Raw genomic sequence first — 27,884 nt, 5'->3', positions numbered from 1 at the left:
TACACCAAGTACCCCCAATAGATACCAGGTAACCCCAAGGCAACTGCTGAAGGCCCTACAGGAAGGTTTGAGGTAAGGCTGACCTCATCCAACCCAGCTGACCAGAGCATCGGGGCAGAGGGCTGATGAGCTGGGGCCTGGGGGCCCGCACACTGGAAATAGGAATGCATTGCCCTGTAAGACACAGGCCTCCATCTCTGGACACCAAGGCCATAGTCTTGCTTGTTGGCCAGTCCCCTAGACCTTCACTAGCCCCAAAAGGTGAGATTGCTACTTGGTGAGGTAGGGTGGGGTGAGAGAGGAGGAGAATGGCCTTTAAGCACCCAAGGATCTACCAGGTTCAGGGCTGGCCCTGCTCAAAAGCTCAGACTACTCAGAACCTCAGGGGTTTAGGCTCAGTTGTCAAAGACTCAGGATTTGGAGTCACCACCGAGATCTCCCCAGAGATCCTGGTGTCTGGGTGCTGAGGACACAGTCTTAGCCTTTCCAGCCTTGAAAAATGAGGTGCTGGCTGTATCCACTGCTGCTGACCTCTACGATACGTCACTGCCACCTGCTTCGAGTCTCAGCTGTTCCTCTAGCTGTATGCAGTTTTTGCATTCATTTCCATTGGAGCAAAGTGGGCTCCTGATCAGTGCACACTGTCTCCGAAGTCTCTCGGTTGAACTCACTCAGGCAAACCCTTCAGTACTTTGTTTTTTCTTTTTTCCTGTACTTTATTTCATTTATCATTTTAAATAAGTTTTTTATTATGAAAATACTGTGCAGAGTGGTTACAATTACATGGGCAAGGTAATGATTACATTTCTTATCAAGCATTGTTGCCTCCTCCTTCCTCCTTTGTTTTTCCCCTACCATCCCTTCCCTCCCATCTCCACAACTACACTTTCCCCACCCCCACCTAAATTGTAAAGTTCATTTTTCGACATAGCGTCTTATACATCAGACCCTTTAGTACTTTTTAACAGATTCTGTGCTAACACACATGCACTAGAGCAGGCTCTAGGAGCAGGTGACTGCAAACGGTTCCATTAAGCCTTTGCATTCCCAAAGGCTGAGGCTTTGCAGACAATTGCAGTAGGCAAGACAAACTCGGTGACCAGCCAGACACTGGTGGCTCATGCCTGTAATTCTAATTACTCAGGAGGCTGAGATCTGAGGATCGAGGTTCAGCCCAGGCTGACTTTGAAAACAAGAAATAGAGCGGTGGCTCAAAGTGGTAGAGCACTAGCCTTGAGCAAAAAAGAAAGAAAGAAAGAAAAAGCTCAGGGACAGTGCCCAAGCCCTGAGTTCAAGCCCCAGCACTGATAACGGGGGGGGGGGGGGGAGAGAAAGAAAGAAAGAAAAAACAAATATGTTCCATGTACTCAAAGATTAGATGAACTGCATGAATTCAATGATTGCTCCTGCTAGCCTCCACCCTAATTGGACTTTCTGTACCACCCTTGGATTTTCCTCCCTTTGCTGTTTGCGTGGTATGGAGACCATCTTGTTTTATTTGACAGATATCCTTACAAATTGCCCAAAGTCCTTTCCGGTTGGAATCAGATCTGAACAAATGAAGATACTAGTCATGTAATCCGGAGATGCTGTGGGTTGGGGAAATGGTTTAAACCAGTACCTCGGCTCCATTTGTAAATGGGCCTCTGAGGTTTCAAATTGCCACTGACCAAGTTTTGGAACATTTTTTGGTGCTGAGTGGTCAGGAAAGATGAAGAAAGCTCTGCCCCCAAAGTGAGTCGGTTCCAAATTGTAAACGCCCTGGCTGAACTGCAAGAGGTATATATTTGGTGATCTTGGGAAAGAAAGTGTTGGGGGGAACTGGGCCACTTCTGACTCCTCAGCTCTGCCTCCTCTGCCACCTGGAAGCTGACTCAGGACTCAAGAATCCCACCTCTACTCCCGGCCACAATGTACCTGCCCCTGGACCTAGCTAGAAGAACTCTGCTCTCAGCTAACTAGCACACTGGAAGCATCAAAGTAATTCATACGAAAGTGTCTATTGTCTTCATGATGAACTTCATGTGTTTGCCTTGTCAGTCTAAGTCATTTGGACAGAACTGTGATCTTGGAGATCTCTCAGAAAGAAGGGCTCCCCATTGGTCTAGGAAGCATTTCTGAGGGTGCTCCTCTGCTTGAATTGTATTTCAGTCATGGTGGGATCTTGAGCAGGCTATACTTGCTACCTGAGACTGTGGTTTTTCCATCTCAAGTTGAGTGAAAAGTTCATTCCTTGAATCCAAATTTCTTAGCTCAACATTTAAATCCTTCCATAGTGTGACTCTCCCAAACCAACTTCATTCTCCATGAATCCTTGAAAAAACAAAACAAAGCAGACAGACCATACATCAGCTGTGCTAACAAGAATGACCAGGACACACTGTAGCTGCTTCCTGTGCACCCCTCCTCCCCATGTGACCGGCATGGGTTTAAGCCCTTGCTGCTTACAGCCTCTCCAAAAACACTAGTCCCCTGTGACAGATGAGGAAAGGAGACTAACATGCAGAATATGTTCAGACTACATGGAAGGGGTGGAGCTAAGGTTCAAAGTCAGGATATCTGTGTTCCAAACCACAGCCTCCTGCAGGTAGACTTGTCTTCTGGTAAGCCATGGGAACCATTCTCACTGTAGAGATGGGAAAACAGGCCTGACCTCAGACAGGTTAAGCCACATGGCAGTCATTGGTCTTCAAGACCCACTCTTTCAGCTGTACTCTATTTCCACTGGATTCCAAGACCCTAGATTTGTCTTACAGGTCTCTCTTCTTCCCTCCCTCCCTCCTTTCCTCCCTCTCTCCCTCTCCTTTTCTCTTCCATGAAAATAAAATTCAATCAAGCCAAAGTCTGACCACCCCTGCCCCAAATAAACTTCCTTTCTTCTGAGCTAAGGCAGCTGATGCCAAATGAAATGCCACCTCAGATTGTTGGTTTTTTAAAAAATCAAATAAAATTTGGTTTTAAACACACACACACATGCACATGCACACACGCACATGCGCGCACGTGTATGCGCGCACGCACACACACACATACACACAAACCAGCTGGGCAAATTGGTGGCTCACCCCTGTAATTCTAGCTACTCAGGAAGCTGAGATCTGAGTATCACAGTTTGAAGCCAGCCTGGACAGGAAAGTCCATGAGACTCTTATCTCCAACAAACTACTCAGAAAAGGCTGGAAGTGGTGCTGTGGCTCAAATGGTAGAGCGCTAACCTTGAGTGCTCAGGGACAGCACCCAGCACCCTGAGTTCAAACCTCAGCACCTCAAAAAAAGAAAAAAAAACACCTTTGTAAGGCTTCTGCCTGTGTGACTCTATCTCTAATAAAAATGTGTATTTCCCTCTCCTCTGGTGAAGGGGATTGCAGTGGTTTTCCTGGCCAGCTAATTCTCTCCTTGAAGAATGGTTTGCCTGATGATCTAACTTCCTACCCTTGGCTTGGCCCAAGAGTTCCCCCAGCTTGATTCCTGACTGCTGAATGGAGGAGAACCAGGGACTTAAGAAGTAAGGAAGTTCAGGATCAAATCCCTATAGACCCCAGCCCACCCTAGCTGGACCAAGAGCCCATCATGTTGGAGATGAGGGCTCAACACAGACATTTTGAGGGAACACAGTCAGTCAATAGCAGATGTGGTATTATTATTATTTTCTTGGAAGTTGTTGGGAATAAGGAGGAGGGACTAATGGATCAGTAGGGGAGATATGTCTTATTGGTACCTTGGTTAAAACTTCAATAACCATTTTTCTTTTCTCCACATTCTGCATAGGCATTCTGCAGAAGACACACTGTTGGTTGCTAGATTTCTGCTATACTCTTTCCCTTCCCAAGTTTTCCAGAATCATCTAAATTCCAAAATCAGAATAAACATCACTAAAGACTTGAAGATCATTTATTTTTACATTCTTTTTTTAAAAATATTTTTAGTGGGGCTAAGAATGTAGCTTAGTGATAGAGGGCTTGTCTAGCATGCACAAAGCCCTGGGTTTGATTCCCCAGTACCACATAAACAGAAAAAAATCCAGAAGTGGCACTATGGCTCAAGTGGTAGAGTGCTAGTCTTGAGCAAAAGAAGCTCAGGGACAGTGCTCAGGCCCTGAGTTCAAGCCTCAAGACTGGTTATACACACACACACACACACACACACACACACACACACACACACACACACATCTTTAAGTAGTTGTACAAAGAAGCTGCCATTCAACAAAGCAGTTTGGAGATACAGTGCCTCTTGATCAATGTTATCCTTTTCAAAAGTTTAACCTGTCTCTCCCAACCCACCTCTTCCCTGACTTTTCTTAGTTTTTAACAAAGCAGTTTGTGTATGCCATGCATCTTGAGCTGTGTCATTCTTTCACTATTACGCCTCCCCTTCTACCCACTCCTTCCATTCTTTTTCTCAATTCCGTGGTTATACAATGCATGTCTACTTACATTCTACTTACTTCCCCTCTTTATTTTTCTGCCCCCTCTCCTTTTGCCCCTCCTCTTTCAAGTACCCATTTCCTCGTACTTATTTTACAGAAGTTAAAACTTCTATATTCTCCTTTCTAAGGGAAGATAGTTTTGATAGTAAACCCCTAGTGTTCAATGTTTTTTGTTTTAATGTTGCACTGTTCTCTAAACACAATTAAAATGTGTTGGTTATCTTTTAGCTACCTGGGAATCCACAGGAGTTTTTAGCTTCATTTGTCTGCCAATAAAGAGGCAGCTTACAAACATTTTGAGTTTATGTACCTATGGTCTCTATGGTAGCTACTCAGTTCTGCTGTTGTAAAAGTAGCCATAGAAAATACATAAATGGGTAAAGCTGTCTGTGTTTCAATAAAACTTTATTTATAGAAGCAGTTGTCCAGATCTGCCTTATAAGTTATTACAACTAAAAGTAAAGAAAACAGAATTACCAAGAATCCTTCTACCCAAGGATAGCCAGTGTTGGGTATATATATTCTCAATCTTTTTCCATTCATACTACTTCATTTTCAAAACAAAATCATCATCATCTACAGCTTTAACTTTTTTGTCTGCACAAAAAACCTGTATTCCACTGAAAACCATTAGCTCTTTGGCCTAGTTTTTCCCAAATGAAATTCTTTCTTCAAATAACGAATATTAGTACTCAACTGATGAGTTCCTCTGAACAAGTTCAAAGAATACGGTCTAATGAGAAAGCGGAAAGTTTAACCCTATACTTATACGTCACAGCACTCCTAGCTAATAACACCCCTACTCCACAGCATGGGAGCCATAACACCCTAAAAAAGGGAATTAAAGTTATTAGCAAATAATAGAATAATTTTATAGGAAAACAAGTTTTAAAAAATAGAAGACTGTAATCCCTCTGTACAGTATCTTTATAATAAAATTTTAAAAAATAGAAGACTGCTAGTTCTGTAAAGAAGGAGGCTGAGGAGAACTAACCTAGTAAGAAAGGTCATTTTCCATATCCTGAAGTACAAAGCAGTCCTCAGAGCTCAAGGGACATCATTGACTCTTCACAGGAAGATGACAAAGTTGGGGAACTCATTACCCCTTAAAGCCCAAGGAACATTTAAGCTCATTTGTGGATGTCAGATTCATAATGGATTATTTCAAGAAAGCAACAGATTCGAAGAAAGAAACATCTGTGACCTTTTGGAGGCTGACATCATGGAAGGAAACTGCCTTGTCCCTTCTTTCTAGGTGAGTAGCCACTTGATCCTTTCCTTAAAGGTCTCCAAAGAAAGTCTTCCTCACTTCCCCTAATAACCTGCCTCCCCCATTAGCTGCTAACAAAGATTGTTCTTAGGCCCATCAAAAACCTTTCACATTCTTTCCTTTCTAGAGCTAAAAAGGAACAAGTCAGAACTTTTTACTTCTTCCATTTTTTTTTAATCTCCTAAAAGGAAGAGAAGGCAGCTAGAGTATAGGGAACACCATGGAAATTCACTGTTTCATGATCTTCCAAGGTAATGTTGAATGTAGGAGCCTTTTAAAAACAAAAACAAAAAAACCTGCGTAACTGAACATTTCACTTGGAAAGGGAATGGCTGAACAAAGTGAAGGCACTTGTGCCTTTCATGATAAATTCTACCAAAACAGTTATCATTTGAGCTCATACATCCTCTCTCCAAAGGCCCCTTCTCCTGACCATCTTTCACAGCATCATCAATCCCAAACAACCCAAAGTCTAGGGCACCGTGCACACAAAAAAATAAAGCAAGGTCTACATCCCAACACCGACCCTCTGCTGTTCTTGTCACCTTTCTCCACCTGACAAAAAAGGTAGAATACCTAGGAAGGACTGTTATGCTCTCATGGAGAAGACAGTGAATGTCTTGTCCAACTCATTTCATTTTCTAGAAATAAGCCAGATAGAAGGGAGACATCTGACCAAAGTTGCAAGTTATTGAATTGCATGGCTGGGTTTAGAACCCTACATGTCTCCTGCTTCCCACTGAGCTCTATTCATTTCCTTTCTGTCTTTTCCATACTGGACACTTCCTATCAGCTTTGTAAGGAGCAGTTGATGGGACAGAAAGTTCTAGAATGATTCCTCCTGTGCCGATTAAATTCCTGGGCTTACAGTCCAAGAGCCAATGTTTGGGTTTGCAGCCCTTTGTCTAGTTTTGTGTCAAGACTTAAGCTCTGGCCGGATGTGAACTCTTCCAGAACTCTCTCCAAAGACCTACCAAGTCACTTCCAAAACTGTCCTCCTTAATTACATAGACAGCATCTCTCCTGCTAGGTTGCCAGACACTATTATAGGAATGAAAGCAGAAGTGAGACTTGTTTTCCTCTCTTATTCTGACCATATATCTTTGTGTGGTTTTAAATTTCTCCATTTTTCATGGGTATTGGCAACGCTGGATTAGTAATGCTAAAAAATTTATCTTTACAACCTATTGTCTTAGGGAAGATTGTATCAACAGCTCCAGATGGACCAATCTCTAAGAATAATTTCACTTCCCCTTATCATTGACAGGAATCACATTTACATATTCTACTGGTGAGCAAGATAATGTAGAAATGATTAATGTCCCTGGATGAACAGATACCTGTAGACTATTTGATCAATGTCTCTCTGAGAAAGTGTCTCCCATTCTAGAGGCTGCAGTCCCCATCCACCGCGCCCCCCCCCAAAACAAAACCACTCTGTGATTAATGTAACTAAATGTTTGGGGTCGGCAGAAGCTGCAGGTTCCATTCCTGTGTACCCGTCACGCTAAAGAGAGGTCACAGGAGACAGGATTCATCATGTGGAGAAGGAGTGTATGAGATACATGTGCATGAGGAATTTCAAAGGTCCCTTTGGAGATAGGAGGAGAGTCTGCCCTGGAATTTCTCCCTCAGAGGCTCAGGCAGAGCAGCACTGAGTTTTTGTTGCAAACAAAATCCTCGTGTACACAGCCAAATGGTCAGCCTCTGCAGGTTGTGTGGAAGTGGAGATATACTCTGATTATTTCATACCATTTGTTACCTAGAAGTTTCTGACCTCTTCTAGTCTTCCCTGAAGAAGGCTTGAACCAGTTGGTAGCATGGTATGAAAGGTACCAGGAGTATCCAGGGGGTCCTCGTTTCCATACCCTCCCAGATCTGCTTAACCACTTCCTCTGGAGATGTCATTGAAGATATCTCAAAGATGAGATGTTGGTGCCCAGGGTCAGAGTGGCAGGGGAATTTGGCATCATCCTGATCTAAAACTAATGATGCCAGCACTGTCTCATGCTGGGGGTACCTGGGGCATATGCCCAACTTCTCTGTGCCTCAGATTACTTGCTCATCACTCAGGGATGATCATTGTAAAGATCCGGGGATTCTGGGAAGTTTCAATAAGGAAACATTGTTCACAGGCTTAGCTTGGAACTTGGCACCAGCAAGTATTCAATGAACTCTAGTGCTCGTGATTATCATTATTCTGAAAACAGCTTGTTGAAATGCCTTGTTGCCTGCTTTGAGCAGACAATGCAGCTTTCTTCAGGTACTGCCTGGCTAGGTTCCTCCTACACAGAGATCTACTTTCCAGTGGAAAGTATTTTTAAGGAAATGATATTCCATTTCAATGCATTTGCATAATAATATGCATATCTAAAACCTGACTAAGCCAGGCTGCCCCTAGCTGTGGGAGCCTAGGAGGCCATATTTAGGAATACAAATTACTTCAGGACGATGTTTCTGTGCCCTGGACTGCTCCCAAGGTAGACACGTGGGTCGTGATTAAATGACAAAATTGGAAGATGCTAGATGAATTGAGAAATAAAATCCAGAACCTCAGACGGCGGTCATATCCAAAAGATGGAGATTGGAAAGGATGAGATCAAGATGAACAGTGGGAATTTCTTAAAGGAGAGGCTAGGATCTAAGAAAATCATTAGAGCCACTCACTCATGCACTCATTCATTCATTCATTCATTTGACAAACACTTACTGAATACTGGGTGTAGTCTAGGTGTCAGGATAATCCAGCAAACAGGTCAGACCAAGACCCTGCCCTCAGGAGGCAGCAGAAAGAACTGGCCGGACAAGCGAGTAAGGAAGGTCACCTGGGCCAGGCTTGGTGCTGTGAGGGAGATGGAGTCTTCCAGAGCCAAGAGGAGATGCTCTGCAGAGAAGCAGCCTAAAGGCACTTGAAAAATCAGCATTCTGCCTTTCTAATTTTTTAATCCTAGATAGCTTTAGAAAAGAAAGAAAAAGACACCTTCACTGGAGCTTTCCTCTCTTCAAACTGTGAGACTTATAATTCCAAGGCCTTGGATGTGGAATTCTTTGCAGGGCAAGCTGTCCAGCAGTTGTACAATCTAGCCAATATGCTCACTGCCAAGTGCCCCTTCCATACACATGACTGGAAGAGGTCTGAGTGCTTTCCCAACAGTCCACTATGACTGGAGGTTTGGTCCCAGGGTTGGTAGTATGGAACAAGTAACAGAACCTTTAAGAGGTGGGGCCTAGTGAGAAGCACTTAGGTCATTGGTGGGGGAAGGATGTGCCTTTAGGAGGTAATGGGGCTTTCTGAGCCTGGTCCCACCCAGTCCCTGAACCTTCCTATCATTCCATGGAATGATGTAATAGCCAAGGGGCAGACTATGGTGTGCCATTTGGACATTAGAGTCCTAGACCTGTGAGCTTAAAAAAAGGAGGAAAAAACAAAACAAAACTTCTTAGCGAGTAGTAGCCTGTTTCGGGTATGGAGGTGGAGCATTTTATTGTGGTCATGAGATGCTTCTATTACAGAAGGCATCACCAATCCAGACTCAGTCCAACTCTAGGCAGACCCTATCCATCGAGCAGAGTGACCTCACACAGGATGGGATTAGGAAAGCTGAGCGAGAAGTAAGCTCTCTTGGGCAATCAGATGTGTCACTGAACTCTCACGGAGAGAGGTGGGCTCTGTGACCGTGTGTTCACGTCCACGCTTGTCTTTCCCACAGCCACGTCTTCTCTCCAGGCTCTCTCCCACACCAATGGCAGAGCACAGTTCCCCAATGGGGATGTCCAGAGAACCACAGGGCCTTAACTTGTAGCCCCACCCCTTCCTCCATGCCACACAGACACCCCTCTCTCCACCTGCATCTCAGAGGCAGTGTTGTGTGGCATTTAGAGTTAACCATGCCTGGGTTAACCTAAGCCCTGGTTTCATCCCATGTAAAATGGGGCAAATGATGCTTTCGACAGCTAGCAAAAAGCTCACCACACATAATTCTTTATTGTGATCATAACAATCATGGCACATCCCTCCAAAAACCTGAAGAACTCCCAACTCTGAAACATTTTTTGACAGCACTAATGGTGCTGTTCTAGAAAATTCTACCCTGTGAAACTTTGTTTCCCACACAAAAGTAATTAAAAAAATATATTCTGTGAGTTAACTGGATATGATGGCACATTGTCTATAATTCCAGCTTCTTGGGAGGATGGACTGAGAGGACCACATGAGCTCACCAGTCAGAGATCAACCTGAGCAACAGAGAGGGCATCTTGTCTTGAAAAATGTTTTTAAAAGAATCCTGTCTGAGTGCTTTCTATGTATATTTTTAATGAAAAACAAAAAGTTTGTATTTCGATTGAGGCTCATCCCAAAGATGTCTTATTTTGGCATGTGTCACATTGCACATTTTATATTTTTTTTTTGTCAGCTCTGGGGCCTGAACTCTGGGCCTGGGCACTGTCCCTCTGCTCTTCAGCTCAAGGCTAGCGCTCTACCATTTGAGCCACAGCGCCACTTCCAGCTTTTTCTTCTTATGTGGTTCTGAGGAATTGAACCCAGGGCCTCATGTATGCAAGGCAAGCACTCTACCACTGAGCTACCTGTTCAGCCCCAACACCATACATTTTAAAGAAATGATTTCTGGTCCCCAGGATTTTGGATAAAAGAAGCCCAACCTGGATTCTTGTTGCTACCTATTTAAGTAAGAATAATACTACCTCTCTTGAAGATGAGATGTGAAAACCACAAGTGAACCTGACACATAGTAAACACTCAGTAAATGTGATTTCTGTCTTTCTGCTGCCATCTCCAGCCCAAAATAAGTAAATGTGGAGATGTGAGCATGAGGACAAGAGCCTCAGTTCACGAAAGTTGGAAAAGCCAGGCGTCAGTGACTCATGTCTGTAATCCTTGCGACTCTGGAGACTGAGGTCTGTAGGATCAAAGCCAACCCAGGAAGAAAATCCTGTGAGATTCCATTCCCAATGAACCAGCAAAACATCAGGCTGGAATTGTGGCTCAAGTGGTAGAGTACTGCCATAAGCAAGAAAGCTGAGCGAGAATGAAGCCCTGAGTTCAAGTCCCAGGGCAAACCAACAAAAGAGGGTGGCAGGGAGAGGAGCAAGTCAGGGAAAGAAAGAAGGCAGCGTCAGATCCAAAAACAAAAAACGTGGTCACTCTACCCAAGATACAAAGCACCCACCCAAGAAAGTGGACTTCAAATCTCAACAGTAGTGTTCCCATGATGGTTTCTTTGCCATGGGGTCCCCCAATTGGAAACAAGGCTCAGCCAGTACAATCATTGGTATGGAAATACTTTCACCTGCTAAGCTATGCAAACCCTTTGCTCTTTCAGTTTAAGACTGAGAAAATTTGGAGCCGGGCGAGGGTGGCTCACGCCTAAATACTCAGGAGGCTGAGATCTGAGGATCGCGGTTCAAAGCCAGCCCGGGCAGGAAAGACCGTGAGATTCCTATCTCCAATAAAAGCCACTAGAAAACCAGAAGTGGCGCTGTAGCTCAAGTGGTAGAGCGCTCGCCTTGAGCTGAAGAGCTGAGGGACAGAGCTCAGGCCCAGAGTTCAAGCCCCATGACTGACAAAAAAAAAAAAAGACTGAGAAAATTTGGGAGGCATTTCATTTTTTCTGGGACAAAGAGGGAAAGAGAGAGCACTAAGAGGGTAAGTGAGAACAGGAGAACTTGTCTCTAGTATAATAATAATAGCAATGATAATACACATTCAATAAACATGAAAAATATTTAAATCAGCAATCCCGAGGAAAAAAAAACTATGGAAGCCAATTTTATTCATAAAACAACTGATCTACAGCAGTCTTGCTAAGAGCAGCTTTTAACTCAAGCCTCTGAGTCCTTATTTATTATTCAGCAAAAAATTCAAGATTAATAAAGGTATCTTTAATACTAATATAGCAGCAAGAGCTAATATATGTAAAGTAATTATTATGAAAAGTATTATCAATATTTGGGGAAAATAATGTACATGCATAATGAATGAATTTTGCCCCTGGGTTTCAGCTTATACCTCAGCCAGATTTTGCATGGAGAAATTCTGAATTATAATGAAAGACAAAACGATCACAGGTTATGACTGGGAGGCTGGTTTTTTTTTTCTTTTTGCTTAAATCACTGCTGAGAAGGATCTGTCACCCAGTCAGGAAAACGTATGTGCACGTAGCCATACTTCCTATGTAATTGTGCATATATGACGAGACAGAGATGCTTCAAGAAATGAGAAGCACCTATTTCTCCCCACTGCATTCAGAGTGACAATAATTGATCCTGGAGAAGTCGATCAAAACTTCTCAATAGACCAGTGTCACACAAAGACTAAAAAATTTCAAGCAAAGCATTTACTTTTCAATTGAAACCTTCCTGGTGCTAAAAATCCATTGTTTCTTCAAGGCATATACAAATGCAGAACTTTTTTTTCTTTTCAGTGTCAGTAGTCAGTAGGAAATTTCTTCTGCCTCCCTCATCTTTCTAAAATTCTGGAGTTAAGATCCAATGCTAAGCCAGGTTTGGTGACTTCTTCCTGTAATCCCAGCTACTCAGGAGGCAGAGGTAAGAGAATCATGGTTCATGACCTGCATGACCTAAAGTAGAAAACCATATCTGAAAAATAAACTTTAAAAAAAAAAAAGGAGTAAGTGTGTGGCTCAAGTAGTAGAGCACTTGCCTAGAAAGCATGAGGTCCTGAGTTCCATCTCCTGCACTACAAAAAACAAATCAAATTCCATCCATCAATATATGCCCCTGTTCCCCCAAACCCTGGGGAAACCCAGAGAATCATAAAATGGAACATGGAAGGAGGTTTCCACCATTGTAATCCAATCTTTTGTTTTCTAGACGAGGAAACTGAGGTTTGAAGATAGCAGAATCTTCCAGTACTACATTGTCTTATTTTTCAAGGCAGGGAACTTTCTAGCACTTTGTAGCACTCTACCCCTGCTGGTCTACCAACTTTGCCAGAGCAAAACAATGAAGATTCGATGTCCTCTGGTGCACAGTAAATCCGGACCTTCCCTGTAGAGGTGAGGCTGTGGACCTTGGGACCAAATGGAAGGTTCCTTCTGCCAACTCAGACCTCAGACTCCAGCTGAATCAACAAGTCAACTTAGTGCCTACTGGGCACGGAGCATGGCACTCCTTATACCCTTCAGTCCCCCATCCTTCCCTCCTCGTATGCACTCTCAGATGAGACAGGCATGTTCAATGTCGCCGAAAGAAAACACAAGGTCCCAAACATTTGCTAACTCTGCAATTTATGTGTAAGAACTCGTGTTTGAGAAGTCTTTTTTTATGTTAAATGACTACACTATAAATCTCACAAACTGCATAAATCAGACAAGACTCTAGCCCCCTGAGTGAGGGAGGGAGGGAGGCTAGGGCCGATTTATGGCCAGGCAGGAGAGAAGAAAGGTAGGTTTTATTTGTTTTACCACCTGGCAAATACACACAGAGGAGCCTCAAGAGAGCTGGCCTGAACGGGCCCAGGAACGGCCTCAAGGCTACAATAAATCTATCTGTGATTGGAAACCCACCTAGGGTTAAGATCTGGGCCTTGACCATGAGACATGCTGTCTGGTGGAAGATGCTTAGTGTCCCCTTAGGAAGGTGTTGGACCAGAAGTCTTGCATGTCTGCTGTTACGTCTTGCCTAGCTTTAAATATTGCTAATGTAAGCTGAGGACGTAGCAGGCTTGAGGCCCTGAATTCAAAACCCAGCACCACCAAAAAGAAAAGAAACCCTACCAGTTATCACTAATAGAACCCTTTCAGGACTCTCCCCCATCTTTGTTGCCCTTGTGTAGAAATTTATGATCAGTAAGAAATATTTCGGCTATCTTACTGTATTGTAAGATCATGAAAACCTGCCTTCAAGAGTGCCACGTTATTCACAGTCTCTTGGCGACTCTCATCGCTGGTTTCACAGACACTCAGGACCAAGTACGTAACGAGCACCTACTACATTGCAGGTTAGATCCTCTCGTGGCGTTGGCAATCTTGTCAAGGGATACAGAAAATAGCCAGGTGACAGTAAGTACCATGGGAAATTAAGTAGAGTGAAAGAGGAAAGAGTGCTATTAGACAAGGGTGGTCAGAGATTGTCTCTTTGACAAGGTGACACTGAGCGATCTGAGTGAAGGGACAAGTGACACAGACAAGAGAAGGGGACCACAGTCGACAGGGGAATGAGGCTGACATCCTGGGCCTGAGGGTGGCTGGAGTGGAGAGAGTGAGAGGAGACACGAACGTGACTAGTGAGCTGACAGCGCCGCTGTCTTCCTGGAGGACAGAGTGCCACGGCCATAGTCCACACCACAGCCCACCACTGTGGGCTCCAACGCCTTTCTGTCTGTCTCAATCTCAACTCATTGTCTTCATCCCATGTAAATGTATCACTGACTATCTGACTTATCTTAAGAAGACAAAAACTACAATGGAGTCTAGGGGCCGATAGATTTTAATTATTTAATTGGAGGGTTTTGGGGAGCAACCTCTGAAAAGTCTCAAGTCCAGGGACAAAGACAAAGCCTTTCCATTGTGAGAGCCATCGGAGATTCTGTTCATTGTATGTCCATTCGTTCCCTGGCATCAGGAGGAATCCTGGGATACTGCAGTCTTCCCTATGATTAAGACCGCATGGTAACCAGATAGTTCCAGTTTCTGGGAAGAGCCTGCCTGGAAATATGTTTACCCAGGAATCAAACAAATAGTTCTGAAGGTCTTAGACAAAAATCAAGAAGGAGGTAGGAGCTGGTGGCTCACACCTGCAATCCTAGTTACTCAGGAGGCTAAGATCTGAGGATCATAGTTCAAAGCCAGCCTAAGTTGAAAAGTCCATGACACTCTTATCTCTAATTAACCACCAGAAAACAGGAAGTAGAGCTATGGCTCAAAGTGTTAGTACACTGACCTTGAGTGAAAAAGCTCAGGGGCAGTGCCCAGGCACGGAGTTCAAGCTCTACAACTGACAAAGAAGAGATAAAGAGAGAAAGAGAGAAAGGAAGGAAGGAAGGAAGGAAGGAAGGAAGGAAGGAAGGAAGGAAGGAAGGAAAGGAGAGAGGGAGGGAGGGAGGGAGGGAGGGAGGGAGGAAGGGATAGAAAGAAAGAAAGAAAGAAAGAAAGAAAGAAAGAAAGAAAGAAAGAAAGAAAGAAAGAAAGAAAGAAAGAAAGAAAGAAAGAAAGAGAAAGAGAGAGAAAGAAAGAAAAAACAGAGAAAGAGAAAGGGAGAAAGGGAAAGAGAGAGAAAGAAAGAGAGAAAGAAAAAGAAAGAGAGAGAGAAAAGAAAGAAAGAAAGAGAAAGAAGAGGGAAGGAAGAAAGGAAGAAGGAAGGAAGGAGGAAGGAAGGAGGAAGGAAGGAAGGAAGGAAGGAAGGAAGGAAGGAAAGAAGGAAAGGAGGGAGGGAGGAAGGGAAGGGGAAAGAAAGAGAGAAAGAAAGACAAAAAGGAAGAGAGAGGGGTGGGGGCCTGCTTGACTGTGTTGTTTTCCAGCAAATTGGTTTCTGGCCATGTGAGTATATTGGGGTGAACACTTAGGAGTGATGACTAGGGTGTGTGCAGGGGTACAGGCATGACAGTGAAGGATGGGGCCAAATGGGAGGGAATGGACAAATTAATGATTGGGGAAGATTTTTTTTTCCTTTTAGGCATCGTGTCCAGTCTGGCCTCCTTGATTTGAGCAATCTCTCACTGTCAAGAGAGGCTGGGAGATTGATTCAATTAAGATTAGCAGAGTGGGGGAAATGGCCTGGGTTGCTTTTGATGAGTATTGTCTTTCCTCTCATCTCTTGGTGCTGGTGGCCTCGACACAGTAGCGTTGAGCTCTGGCAGGCTGTGAGGAGGTGGCCGGATGGAGCTGCTGGACCACACCAGACACGGAGAGTGGCACTCCTCCACGACTGACTGTCCATGTCTTTTCTGTTTGTCTTCCTTGAGTTCATTTTCCATTTCATTCTTTTTCTTTTTCCTTTTCTTTCTTTTTTTTTTTTTCCTTTGGTGTCAATCCTAGGACTTGAACTCTTGGCCTAGGCTCTGTCCCTGATTTACTTTTGCTCAAGCCATAGGGCCACTTCTGGCTTTTTCTGAGTAATTTAGTGGAGATGAGAGTCTCACAGACTTTCCTGCCTGGGCTGGCTTTGAACCATGATCCTCAGATCTCAGCCTCCTGAGTAGCTAGCATTACAGGCGTGAGCCACAGCACCAAGCACACTTCTGGGTTGTTTTTGTTTGTTTGTTTGTTTGTTTTTGGTTGGTCATGGGGCTTGAACTCTGGGCCTGGGCACTGTCCCTCAGCTCTTCAGCTCAAGGCTAGTGCTCTACCTCTTGAGCCACAGCACCACTTCCGGCTTTTTCTATTTATGTGGTGTTGAGGAATCGAACCTGGGGCCTCATGCATGCAACGCAAGCACTCTACCACTGAGCCACTTTCCCAGCCCCACTTCTGGTTTTTTGATGGTTAATTGAAGATCAGAGTCTCACAGACTTTTTTGCCTGGGCTGGCTTTGAACCATGAACATCAGATCTCAGCTTCCTGAGTAGCTAGGATTATAAGTATGAGCCTCTGGTGTCCAGCTGATTAGCAATTAGCAATTTCTTCTAAAGGAGCAGCAAGGAAAGGCCTGATATGTGAGTGATGGTGCTGAGTGCATCCTCAAAATATAATAGAAGGTCTCTTTAATTTCCAAGGTGATACCCAGGTGCCTCTCTGGTCCTGTGAGAGTTGGACAAGCCCTCCTAAAAATGGAAGCTGGTTGAAAACAAGTCCAGGATGCTCAACGTCTCATGGGAGTGAGTGTCATAGCCTGGAGGTCTCCCCAGATGCAGCACAAGGAAGAAATAAACCATTGTCACTTGGTCCTATGAGCACACCAAGACACCAAAACAAACCCATGGCATGGAATTATGCCCCAATGGGCCTTGGCAGGCAGGAGCCACCAGCAAATGCCTGACACCCGCATGCCTGGTGAATCACCATCACCTCTAAATCTGTATTCAGCCCCTGTGGCTGGATGAATGTAATGGAAGTGGTACTTTCTGTGAGGCCCCTGCTGGCATCAGTTCACATTACAAAATCATTTTACATCATTTGGCACTATTGTGCTCCATCAGCTTGGGATGGGCGGGACGGGGTGCGGGGAGAGGAGCTTGTTTGACAGCTCTTGGGGACAGAGGCCCCTCCAATAAGGCTGAGCTGATAAGAGAAGAAGACATGTCTCCCTCTGGTTGGTAATGAGGACTTGGATGTTCCTTGCGGATTTTCCCTTCCCACTCATCAAGACAGATGTTTAATCTCAGGGAAAAGGAGAAATAGTCAAGTTACTTTGTTTTTCTCTCATCCTGGGTCTTGAACTCTGGGCCTGGATGCTATCCTTGAGCTTCTTTGGCTCAAGATCAGTGATCTACCACTCGAGCCCAGGCTGACTTCAAACCCCCATCCTCAGATCTTACCCTCCTTAGTTGCTAGGATGACAGACATGAACTACTGGTACCCAGCTGCCAAGTTGCTCTTTTAAGCAATGGTAAACCATGCACTGACCCTAACACTCTTCTAAGCAAAGAATTATCCTGCATTTAAAAATCTCTCCCACCGCCACTGAGATATTTTGCTCTGGAGCATGGAGTTTCCTATTTCTTGGCACTTTTTGCCACATACTGTTCCACACTGTTCCATGCATCCCCCACCCTCCGCCACCATCTCCCCCGAGGCTGCCGTTGCTGTGGTCTGTAGGACAGAAACAACCAGTTTCTGTACATCGCCCAGGGCCCTGAGTTATTATTTTACCTAAACTGCTCAGCACCCTAGCCTTACACCAGCACTCATGGGCATCTTTATGACAAACAGTTATGATCCCAATGGTGCTGGCTTCCCCAGCATCCAATGTAGCTGGAGACAGGGCCTTAAGTGGTACCTAAGTACTTACATGGTCATGGTGTGAATGCGATCCAGTGACCATGTTCCTTACTCTGCCCTGCACCTCTCTAGTTGACTTACAGCACCCAATGCAATATGGCTCCTATGGAAGAGTTGTTACACTATACTGCTTAGGGAACCATGGACAGAAAAGAAAAGAGGGGGGGGGGAGTTCTGTTCATGTTTAATACAGATGCAATTTTTAAAGTATTTTCAACACACAGTTTGTTGGAACCGTTCATGTGGAGCCCGTAGAAGAGAAGGCCCACGGTGGTATGATTTTATGACCACCTTTTCTAGACGAACTCACACGTTTCCTGCAGTAACTTCCAAAGGTGCCTGGCACCGCATTGAGATTGGTTCTCGCTGATCTTGTGAACTTTCGGTCCAAGATGGAGCCTGGGATGTGCCCCTCTTCGGTAAACCTAGGGTGTTGTGTTTCTCACCTGGACCATTTGGGCAGCATTGGGAAGATCAGCCCTCCTGCCCGAGGCCTGTCTGCCCCTCCCATGGCTCTGCGGCTGGCCTGGCTTTGGTGGAACTCTGATCACTGCCTTTCTGGAATACCTCAGTGCATCTCTTCAGCCCCTGGATGAAAGCTAAACGTACAGAGCTGAGATAGGACCCTTCTGCTTTTACACACACACACACACACACACACACACACACACACCTTTCATTGTGCCTAAAACCACCGAACCCTTCCCTTAGCCAGCTCTCACTCAACCTCTCAGTGAGAGAATTACCTGCACAAACATGATAGGCCTCCGTTGTGCTGTCCTAGAATACCTGCAGTGGTGAAGAACATAATTCTCCATGTCCACTTGCTGCTGGCCCCGGAAATAGCTCTTCCTGTGGGCAAGTCCATCTTAGAATGGACTTGGTTTCCTTCCTCCTTGTCCTCAAACTTCCCTTCCAGCCATCAGATTCCCTTTGCCCCGTTGATGTGCAGACATAACTCTTCCTTGCATTCATTCATGTGTCTAACGCATAGTAGGTGCTGGGTGAGTACATGCGGAATAAATGAAGGAAAAAATATTTGAAGTGGCTTGCTGAAGCTAGAAGAGACCTTTGAGGACTCCATTTACACACTTCGCAATGAACAAATGAAGGCTCAGTCAAAGCAAGGGATGGTCCAAGTTCATAGGGCCATCTTGGACAGGGCAAACCACCCCAGAACCTGCAGGTCTCCAACACTTCAAAAAGACTAGGCACTGATCATCAGACTCGGGCTGTCTTCAGAGTATGTGAGTCAGAAGTCAATGGGTCTTTCCCCAAAGGCGTCATTGGGATAATGCAAACTTTAGCAGATGGCGGTGCCAAGCCCCATTCCCATCCGTGACAAGATAGATGTGGTTTTAAATGCTGCTGTATTCTGGGTATTTGTAAGTTGGACCTGAGTGCAGGAAATCCTCTTGTCTCCCAGAAGGAGACAAATGGGCTTGGAAAATTCCCGGTGGGAAAGAGGGCATTGTGGGGAATCTCCATCTGTACAGGCAAGTCTGGCCTAAGGCAGACAAAGAGTGGAGAATCGGGAATGGTTCCTTCATGTTCCAGAAGTTTCCTAGGGATAAGTCATTGTGGGGTGGAAGAGGCATTTGAAATGCTGCAGAGCCAGAGAATAATGTCACCCCCAAAATGCCTTTCCCTCCCCCATGTTTGAGGCCCTACCTCTCCCAACAAAGACAAGGAAGACATGTTTCCAGCATTCCAGTGGAAATTATTCCCACTTTCCAACCGAGAGAGGATAGCCAGACACCGACAGAGAAAAAAGATAGATTCCAAGAAACTCATGGACAAAGAGAATCTAAATAACCATGTGCAAAGAGAAAGATGGCCAAATAGAAACCCAGTGGCTTCCAAATAATCAAATAGAGAAGGACCAAGTCATCCCCACAGAAACTCTGCACGAGAAAGGAGAGACAACCTAAGAAGACACATCCTTAGTCCTCTTTCCCTTTCTTTCCTTCTCTCATTCTTCAGGCAGAGACCAGCTCACAGGGACACAGTAGAGGAGACTGGATCAGCATTCCAAAGGAATAGTATATACCAGTGAAAAAGCACAGGGCTGGTCATGGTGACAAAAGATGCCTGGTATTGTACCCTAGAGCTTGTCCTGTGGGAGGCAGAATCTGCACAGACATCCTTCTCCCCATTCCCAGTACCCTTCCTGAGAGCCCTTGAATGGAACTTGAACCCACAGCTTTGGGAATCACCTGCTGCTGCCTTGGTGTGTGAGAGGGAGGCGGGGAAAGGGGGGGGAAGGGGGGGGAGGGATCGCCTGTTGACAGCTTGCACTATGTTCCCACCCCATAGGGTTGTGCACAGAGCCCAAAAGAGTGCAGAGCCAGCTTCAAACTTCCAAAATTCTCACCTTGCTTCTGGATATTTCCTGAAGGTTTTGCCTTCAACGACACAATACATCTGTTTCTTTAAAAAAAAAAAAAAAAGGGGGGGGGAAGGTGGAGAATAATGCTTTTCATAAACTTCCTTGGAATGAAACAGATGGTCTCAAAAGATGACCTACGTACTTCCTGTCTTTATCCCAAGTCCTGTTTAAGGAGTTCTGAAAGATCCCAGTCCTTTCCCCATCCTTAGCATACTTCAGCTGAGAAGATGGAAGCACAGAGATATGTAATGAGCTACTTAAGGCCACACAGCAGGGCAGAGTGTAGGATTCACTCTGTTGGAGCCTAACCCAGCCAGAATCCTTGAGCTACAATTGCTCCCATTGTGCACAGCCCAGGCCGGACAGCGTCCTCCACATCCCTCTTCCTTGGACCCCAGCTTCCATGTAGTAATACAAGAATGCTAACTGGTATGCACTCCATGGCTCGACATGAAGATTGAGATGCTACACAAGCCTGGCACAGAGTAGTAACTGAATAAAACACAATTTTAAAACACCTAGGGCCTGGGCACTGTCCCTGAGCTTCTTTTGCTCAAGGCTAGGGCTCTCCCACTTTGAGCCACAGTACCACTACTGGCATTTTCTGGGTAGTTTATTTGATATAAAAGTGTCACGAACTTTCCTGCCTAGACTGGTTTCGAACCCTGATCCTTAGATCTCAGCCTCCTGAGTAGCTAAGACAATAGGCCTGAGCCACCAGCACCCGGCTACACCTATCTAATCTTTACAAAGGACACCCCGCCTGGGTCCACGTGCTCCAAGCTATGACCTTTTGTAGTCATGCTAATGCCAATCTGCTTCCAAGGGTGGCTCATTGTCAGATTGAACTAAGGTAACGATACCGCCAAGCATAGATCTGGAATGTAGTAATGTAGTATGTGCTCAATGAAAGCCTCTTCCCCTGCAGAGAGCTGTGAACAGTGTAGCATTCTTCAAGGCTTTGACATACGTGCATCCGGCTGGCCCTAAAGAGGAGGCTCAGCTCCAGCCTTGGGAAGTCTCCCTACAAAGACATTCCCGAAAGCTTCCTTTCACCAAGCACTGCTGGGCTGTTGTTCCAGCAACTTCTGGAAGATAGCGTGGAGACTTCTGCGTATGCTGGTGTCATGGGTGAGAAACTCCTTCCTCCCGGTCAGGCTGACTTTTCCCCGCCTAGATCAGCTCAGGCCTTCCTCTCCTTGCAGGCGACAAGGAGGCTCCCGGGACCCTCTGGCTCCATTCAAAATCCTCCTTTTCAGGGCTTGGGCAGTTTTATGGCTTTTAATGACCTCCTATTGTAGCCTGATTGCCAATCAGGGCACACGTAATGACCAAGCAGCATCACTTAGCCTCCTTCTGATGACAATGGCCAGAGCTGCCGGCTCCCTGTTTTGACATGAGCAGGGTCACAGGGAAAGTTTTCAAGCGGGTGACTTAAAGATCCCTGAACCAGCCGGCACCCTGGAACTGTTCAGTTGCTGGGACTCAGGACAAAAGAATGAACTCTGAACTTTTCCTTTGACGGATGGAGGTCATTAAAAGCAGTGGTAGGGGCCTCTTCAAAGGCAGGTGTAGACCAGGCTGCCCCTCAAAGCGCCTAATAAAGAGAGAACAGGCAATTGTGTGGAATTCCAAGGAGGAGAACTTCTGAGTGACTCACTCAAGTGCTTCAAAGAAATCAATGAGCTGCCCTGGCCGATTGACAGGGGCCAGCAGTGCCTGGCCGACCCTCTACCACCCATTCAATGGGTGGCTGCCCCAATTGTCCCCAGATAGGGCCACTACAATAAATGCTTTGGGCCCTTTCACAAGTAGTCCCGGGGGCTGCAGGGCCTTGGGCCTGCAAGAGAAGCTAGCAACACCATCACCACCGTTAGGCCTGTTGGTTACATTCCAGTCTGTTTTAATTATGTGGTAAGAGACCATCCAACAGCTTAAAATATTAGAGCTTTCTTTTCAACATCTGGAAGATAACATCTAATTACTAGATAGTGCTCTGGGTTATTCATGTGTAATCGTGTTAATCCTACCCAACACAAACAAACAGCAAACAAAAGCAGCTCTCCAGAATTCTGCTGTTCCACAGGGCGGCCCAGCCTTCCACCCCCAGCCTTGTCCAGGCCCCATTCCCACCCCGGGGCACCACCAGCTGGGGCCACATGCTGCCTGGCCTTAGAGAGGAGCAGGTCCACACATACCAGGCTACCAGGCTGCAGTCACCAGACTAAAGCCAGTTAAATCAATGGCTGAACCTGGCTTTTGCTTGAATCCTGGAAGCTCACCATGATGGGAAATAAAAACTTGGGGGAAATCTTCCAAGTATCTTCAAAAGGTGGCTTGGTGCTTTTTTTTTTTTTTTTTTTTTTGTCCTTGCAAAGGGTCAGGAAGTTTGATTCCCCAGAGTATGTATGGGAATGTGAATGGATTTGAAGAAGCCAGAAGCTGAGTTTGGGGGCGGGAGGGGGGTGGGAGGGAAAGGGGGGCACTGACTGCCTCATTTGGACCACAGGGTGGGCACACAGGATGCGGAATTTGGCACCCTGTCTCTCCACTGGGACGATGGTTACTGAAGGAAATGCAGTCTGATGACAAAACAGAGGAAGGACAGCCACAAAGTCCAAAGGAAGCAGCTGCAGACACAAATAAATGGAGGTCCCACCTCCCTAAAATGGGCCCGCAGGCCGAGCCTCAACCTCTGCCTCCTTCAAGGACAAATCCCAGCAGGTTCTTGGAGATGACAGGGGGCGGAATCCCAGGACTACAGACCCAGGATGGAACTCCAGGAGCTCCGTGATGGTTGCAGTCTGCTTTAACCCCTCCCTTCCTCCTGCTCTCTCTCCACCAAGCAGTCCCAGACAAAGAGGTAGCGTGGCCCTCACCAAGCCATGGGAAGGAAAGAGAAAGGAGGCTTTGACAGGAAGGAGGTCTCGCCTTCTCCCGCCAGATCCCCGAGGAAAAATGGTCTGATTCATTCCTGTGATTCGCTGGCCAGTCACAGTTCTTTGAGCATCTAAGCGCCGTGCTAGATATTGGGGACATGTGGTTGGAAAGGTGAACAAAATCTCCTCTCTACCATCTGAATGTCAGCAATGGCATCCACAACAGAAACTGGCAATAGACAGACCAATAGGAGAAAAGTCAACTCCATTTTATGTGTAAGCAGGGAAGTCACACAAACGATGAGACCCGATAGAAGGGTCAATGGACTAAAACAAATACAGTAGTCTCCTTTATCTATGGCAGAGAGTCTCATTCCAAGAGCCCCAGGCAGAGGCCTAAAACCACAAGTGTGTTTTATTTAATACATATGTGCTTATGATAAAGTTGAATTTCTAAGTTAGGACAGTAAGCGACATAGGACATAATAAAACACAACAGTGATAGCAACCATGATAGCAGCAGTTACTTAAAGCATAGGAATTATTTATTTATGGAATTTCCCATTTAATAGTTTCTGACCATGACTGGCTAGGGGGCAAATGGAACTGCCGAAAACAAAAACCCAGGTAAGAGGGACTTTTGCCAATCTCCACACTGCAGGATGGAATTAGGGCTCCTTTTTGTCATGCTTTCTACAGAGGTCTAAATACAAAGGAGAAGGACATTTAGAGGAGGCATATTCTAGTCTCCTATGATTTTTTCTTTTCTTTTTTTGTGGCAGTACTGGGATTTGAACTCCAGGCTTTGCTCAGCTTGTGTGATCTGCTAGCACTCCACCAGTGAGCCACATTTCCAGCCCTTTGTTTTAGATGGATGCTCGAACCTTGATCCTCTGGATCTTAGCCTCTTGAGTAGCTAGAATTATAGGCCTGAGCTACTAGAGCCTGACACCTATGAAGTGCTATGCCCTGAACCCAACAGTTAAACAGGACATAGTCCCCATCTTCATCAGATGGAAATTATAAAGTTACTTTAAAAATTAATACTAATCTGACTTGTTGAACTGAAACCCCTTTTGTCAAACTACTTAATAATAATAATAGTAATAGTAATAATAACTTAAAATGAATGCTTTCAGAGTGTTCTGAAACCCCTAAACAGACAGATCTGCCCCCATCTACCTTTCCAGTGGGTGGTAAAGGTCCCTATACCACAGGATCACCTGCTGTTGGGCACCCATCAGAAAAGAGATGACCCAGGTGGAGGACAGCCTGAGCAAAGATTTCATAGCAAGAATACATGACATGGACTTACCATGGCAGGACAAAATGACAGGCATAGAGAAGCAAGTAACTTCCATCCAGCTGCCTCAGTTTCTCCCCTAGTTTAAACTTCAGAGCCTGACCTCAATCTGGGCAGAGGGGATGAACAGGCTGAAATATAGGCTGGTACAATTGGGACTTGGACACAGAGGTAAGTAAAGAAGAAAGAGAAGGAGGAGGAGGAGAAGGAAGGGGAGAAAAGTGGGGAGGGTTCATGGAAGAGGAGAAACTGAAGAAGTAAATTAGGTCACTTGGCAGATTCATTCTTCTTAAGAATTAAGGCAGAAATCTCTAGCACCTTCTGGAAAGTGATATGCCCTACTTCTAGGCCAAGAAATAAATAAAAACACCAAAACTCCTGGGAAGAGTCCATCTGATGGCACCACCTGGGTGTGTGGAGGAGAGTCACACTTTACTCAAAGCATGGGGTCTGTCCCTCCCTCAGTCTGGAATGATCTACAGCCCATCCCTGTAACCAGCCACTTCTGAGCAAGTTGGTTTGTTGAGAGATAAAATAATAGCTAAGACTATCCCGCATGCCCCAGAGGCCAGGAACAGCAGGCCCAGGTGTCCGCTCCGCTTCAGAACCACAGGAGAGAGAAGTCATTACTCCACCTAATTTACAGACAAGGAAACTGAGGCTCTGTGGGTGCTACTTGTCCCAAATCACGCCGTTTTGAGAACTGGAACTACAGTCAGTACCCAGGTAATCCTTTTCTCTTTACTACTTCACTCTTGTGCATTTTCCTAGGAGAGAGCAGTATAAGAGAACATTCAAAAGCAAAAAAAAAAAAATCCCTAGTATTTGAATCAAGATGGAGACGCGTAACGTCAGCAGGATGGTGCATGCCTGTAATCCCAGCCAAAACTAGAGCTCTAGGCCATCCTGGGCTACCTAGGAAGATCTTGTCTGTCAGAAAACAAAACAAAGCAAACAACAATGAAAAGAAAGAGAATCTGGAAGTGGCTACTACCAATATGGTGGCCATTCCTGAGCCACCAGGGCAAGGCCACTGGCACCTGGAAACGCCATCTCTAAGGAAACATCTCTATTAAATAGGCAAGCACGTTTGATAGCAGGGGCTCAGGCAACTTGTTTATCTTCCTCTCACAGTGCCGGGTGGCTCTTGTTTGTTATCTGGGGTGTGAAATGAACGCTGACAACAATTAATACCTCCTCCCAGCCAGCATGGTGGCGCTCTGACGGGAAGCAGCGCGAAAGGTGGCAGGCCGGGCTGTCAGTCTTCTGAGTGACCGTGGCAGCTGACAGCCCCTCCCTCTGCCTCCGGAGAGGCCCCCATGATAAAGCGTCCTGCTTTGTGGTGTAATCAACTTGCTATACATGCATTACCTCCTAATGAGCGCCGTGTTTAAACAAGTGTATAGAACACATCTGTCCAGGCCTTGGGACTCGAGGCTGTGTGACCAATTTCAGCATCTGAAAGTTAAATTAATGGTAAAGGGTTTAATTGTGAGTAAACAATACCACATTAAGGAGCAGTAAACACCGCAGTGGGGACCCACTGACTGGCTCTGGCATCACAGATGTGGCTGCCTCCTTGTGACCATTAATAGTCTTCCCCGCCTGGACTCTGACAGTGGCTGGAAGCTCATTTGTCATCTAAATGGTCCATCCCCTTCTCAAACAGGATTTTGGCCCATGGTCCATTCACAGGACTGATGAGTCTGTGTTCCTTAGAAGAAGAAAGAAAGGAGGAAAGAAGAAAAGGAAGGAAGGAAGGAAGGAAGGAAGGAAGGAAGGAAGGAAGGAAGGAAGGAAGGAAGGAAGGAAGGAAGGAAGGAAAAAAGGAAGGAAGGGAGGAAGGGAGGGAGGGAGGGAGGGAGGGAGGGAGGGAGGGAAAGGAAAAGTGAGAGAGAAAAAGGGAGAGAGAGATGAAGAAAGAAAGATTGCCAAGACAAGTGGAAAAAGTCTGGAAAAGTTCCAGCTTCTACATTAAGACATGGACTGGGTAGGAGGGACCAATACCCAGGTGACCAATGGGGCCAGAGCCCCATTTTAACCCGGGGTTTTAAAACACCCTAGGGTGTCTCCAAGGAACAAAGGATACTCAAAACCAAATTAAGTTCCCGTTAATCAAAGATCATAACATGCCCCACAGAACGTTCTGTCATGGCAGGGAAGGAAGAGACTATTACATAAAATAAGTAGGGTTCTACAACCCCAAAATAAAAAAGCAGAGTTACAGTTTGTTAGTGAGCTTGGCCACTGATGGACAGGGAAGAGTGTGAGTTTCTCCCCAAGGTGGGAGCTGTGAGTTAAAAGCCTTTCATCTTGGGGAAGCCGGACTGTGAGTTAAATGACCTTGACCTTGGGGAAGGAGGCAGCCCAAGTGTTCCCTCTGCTTCCTCCATCACCCATCAAGACAGAGGACGCCTTGGTAGCCACATTCTTTGAGGGGCAGGTGCTGGGGGTTATAGGAGCATACTACCCAGCTGTCCTGGGAGCTGGCATCCTTCTCTCCACCTCCAACAGTGCCCCCAAGAAGGCCCAGTGGCAAGTATCTCAGCCACTTTCCCCTCATTCTGGCAACAGAGGGTGCTCTGTGGCCTGTCTCCACCGGGTGTAGAATGGGGTCCCCTGCAGCTGAAGGGTCCCCTGGAATAGAGAAACCCTCTCCTGCTCTCAGTGTGTATTTCTCTGATGTCCACGGGGACTTCTAGTGGTCAAACTCAAGTACCCAAAGATCTCAGGCTTCTCTCTCTTCCTTGAAATGTGGGTGCCTACAATCATGAAGGCAAATAAGCTCCTGGTGATACACTGAGACTCCCAACTCTGAGTCCTTTCCTCCTCCTTGAGCTCAGTGTTCTTCTCTGTGAACTAGGGATATTAAGAAGGTCAAACCCATTAATACAGGGCCTGAAACAGGGACACAGCACAGGGTAAGCCTTCCCTAACTGTGATAATGGGTGCCTCTTCTGATAAAACCTAATGCAATAGATAGACAAGATCAGCTTAAGGAAAATTGGGGACACCATCATGTCTGGATCACCCCTAAGGCACCAGAAGGCTGACTACACACACTAACTGCGCAGAGGAGTCCCAAACTCTCTAGACATCAGCTGTTAGAAGCAAAGGTGGATTCAGCACCATCCCTGTGAGAATCCAGAGACCTTCCGTCATCCATGCTGCTCAAAGCTCAGGCCAGGTTCCCATCTGCAGGAAAAATCAAGCCTGCCTCCGAAGCCATCTCTGGATGAAGTTTTCTGAGTTAAAATTTCTTAGAAAAGTTCCCCCAAGATCTTGACTTTTATTTTTTGCCAGTATTGGGGCTTGAACTCTGGGCCTGGGCGCTGTCCCTCAGCTCTTCAGCTCAAGATGAGCACTTTACCACTTGAGCTACAGCACCACTTCTGGTTTTCTAGCAGTTTATTGGAGATAAGAGACTCTTGGACTTTCCTGCCTGGTCTGGCTTTGATCCTTGATCCTCAGATGTCAGCCTACTGAGTAGCTAGGATTACAGGAGTGAGCCATTGGTGCCCAGCTCTTGACTCTTTTTATATGTCCTAAATACGGGAAAAGCTTGCATTTATTTCTGACAACTCTGTTGCCAGTAAGGGTTTGTGTGTGCATTTTTTTTGTCAGTTGTGGGGCCTGAACTCTGGGCCCGGGCACTGCCCCTCACCTCTTCAGCTCAAGGCTAGCTCTCTACCACTT

This window comes from Dipodomys spectabilis, unplaced genomic scaffold (genome assembly GCF_019054845.1).
Source record: "Dipodomys spectabilis isolate Male_0828 unplaced genomic scaffold, ASM1905484v1 ptg000130l, whole genome shotgun sequence".
NCBI classification, from domain to species: domain Eukaryota; kingdom Metazoa; phylum Chordata; class Mammalia; order Rodentia; family Heteromyidae; genus Dipodomys; species Dipodomys spectabilis.
This window is presented reverse-complemented; position numbering follows the sequence as displayed.